Here is a 2,735-nt window from a genome sequence, read left to right on the forward strand (position 1 = left end):
TGTGCCTGGCCTGGGCCATGATGGTTGCGTGTGGCCACGATCCTTTTAAAAAAGTGTATTTACCAATCAAAAATAGTAAATGAAAAATGTGTGGACATGAATTAGAACTTTTATTTTTAAAGCAGATGGGCCAGTAACAAATGCACAACAGGGGGCAATTAGGGGAGGAGAATGGCTGGGCTGAGGCAGAGCGCAAAGCCTTTGATGCAGCAGGGGGCGGAGCGGGAAGAGCTGCTGGCGGCACCAAGCTGACGATTTGATGCTGTGCACGCGCATTTTAACTCATTGCGCTTGCACAATGAGTTAAATAGCACATGCACTGCATGGAATCGCCAGTGGAATCGCCAGTGGTTAAACTCTGGATAATCCACTATAGAGCTTCGCCAGCTATGTGCACGCGACTTTTTAAGGCGAGCCTTAAAAAGTCACGAAGGGTGGTGGGGTGGGGGGGGGGGGTTGGTACTGCATTGTGAGGAAAACCATACTAGAGAGGAGAACACAAGCAGGAATTTTAACCTATTATCACACGTGCCCGCCTCTGAAAGAAATAGAAGAGCTCTGGGGGCAGTGCTTCCTAAATCTATGGATCCAACACACACCATTTAGTTGGCTTGGGAAGGGCAGTCCCCTAGTATCACTGGGTCAAATGGTTGCAGTACCACATCTTAATGGAACAAAGCTGGATATAATAGAGAGCCTCCTTCCCAAACAAATTATCTCACTGGCAGGAATGCTCAGGGTAATGAGGTGACCCTACATCTTCCACCTGAGTGTTGCCCATACGTGACAATTCTTACTAGTGTCCCCTCTCTCCAGGGTAATCCTAAGGAAACATTTAGTCAACTGAAAAATAAAGTTTGTTATTGGTTATCCCAAAATAGTAAATTCTCCAATGCAAACTACCATGATATTCTGAATGTAAGATGTGTAAGCTGGGTTGGTCCTCTATGGAAGTCTTCAATCAGAGACGGTGTACTAATTAACTGTAGGCCCCCAGTCTTTGCAGGGCAATTGCTCAGAAATAGAAATACTCTATCTGCTCAGGGCCCTAGCCAAGGGATTGACATTGTGCCACTCGGTTTCTTCCATAGGCATCTTAACACCATTAGTCCATTTGTTCCACCAAGTATACATAACGCCCAGAAACCAATGATGAGACAGAAGCTTTTTCACTTTGAGACAAGAAATAGATACCAAGCACTTACTGATCTGGATACCCCGGACTGAATAAACTCGGAAATCATTGAACTGCCAATGGTTGGCGTTTCAACTAATGCTACTCAGCCTGGGGCAGTTACCTGTACTAACAATTCTAGTGAAATTGCTTACATGTACCCAGTTATCCAGCCCTGTCATCCTGCACCCAATCAAGATCTAATGAGAGCAAATACTGTAACTAGATGCCAGCTCCAGGAGTGTGAAATTACTGACCAGCATTTGAAGATCATTTCTTGGAATGTTGCAAGAATAAGGCCAAAACGAACTGACCCGGAATGGGAGAATTTTGTAGATGGATTTCACATATGTTTGTTTCAGGAAACCTGGGCGACCGAGCGGGTGTACAGACTGGGGTTTACCACATTTAGCATAGCGGCAAGGCACTCACCAGCTAGTCGCTCAGCTGGTGGATTACTGATCTGGGTTAGGACTACTCTGGCTTGTAAAATAAAGCCACTGGAAGTTGGCACAGAGAATATTCTTGGTGTAGATTTGATATCATTAAAAGAGAACACTTATCTGAGACTGATTCAATATTTACAACCGGTTCAGCAGTCACCACAAGCCCTCTGATACGATAGCCACATTATCTATCAACCTTGATCCTTCAGGGAAAGAGAACTATCTCATAGTCGCTGCTGAATTTAACACAACATTTGAACCAGTTGACTATGTGCAGGAAATAGTGCAGGATTTATAACAAGCTAGAGGGGTTAAAAAGCTCCAGATACCTGCTATTAAGAAATGTACTAAGGTAGGGCAAAAAGTACTATCTTTTACTCTCACCCACGGTGTACAAGCCTGTAATGGGCAGACACACTCTGACGCCGAAGCAGGGTTCACGTTTAAGAAGGGAATGTCAAAAGCAGGATTGTGGTAGGTCTTGACTTATGGCAAAATGTCACTGATATGATTGTATTAAGCCTTGAGGATAGTGATCATAATCTCCTTGCACTAACATTATCTGGCCTATCAATTCTGTCTGGTCAATCCAGACAGATGGTGCCCCGTGTTGTCACTACTAATAATAATAGAAGAGTCAAATGGCCTCAGATATTGGCTGATGAGAACCTCCTCCCGAAAATGTACACAGAGGTAGCCCAGATCATCCAGGGCTCGTAGTAATCCAAATTTAAGTGACACCAGTATTATGGCTAGCTTTGAGCAATTAACATCTAGCCTAAAATCCTTTTTTAGGTTTCGCCTTGCGATCCGCTGCGCAGCAGCGTTCGCGCAGGGCGAAAACTTTTGTTTACCAGTATGGACAAAAGTCCCGCCTCTCTGTTCCATTGGCTAGCTCCATAAATGGAGGCTAGCCATTGGAAGAGAGAGGCGTCCGTCATTCTGCGAGGCGACTCGTGGGCGTTCTCCATTCCCTCCTCTTTTCCTTCCTTCCATTAACAGAATGCAGAACATTGCAAAGCGTTGCTGCGTTTAAAACATTTGGGCCCGCTACAAAGACATATATCAAAGACTGGAGTTTAATCTCCATTTAAGTCATACTGATCTTTTGCCCT

Source organism: Lissotriton vulgaris, chromosome 12 (assembly GCF_964263255.1).
Source record: "Lissotriton vulgaris chromosome 12, aLisVul1.2, whole genome shotgun sequence".
Taxonomy (NCBI): domain Eukaryota; kingdom Metazoa; phylum Chordata; class Amphibia; order Caudata; family Salamandridae; genus Lissotriton; species Lissotriton vulgaris.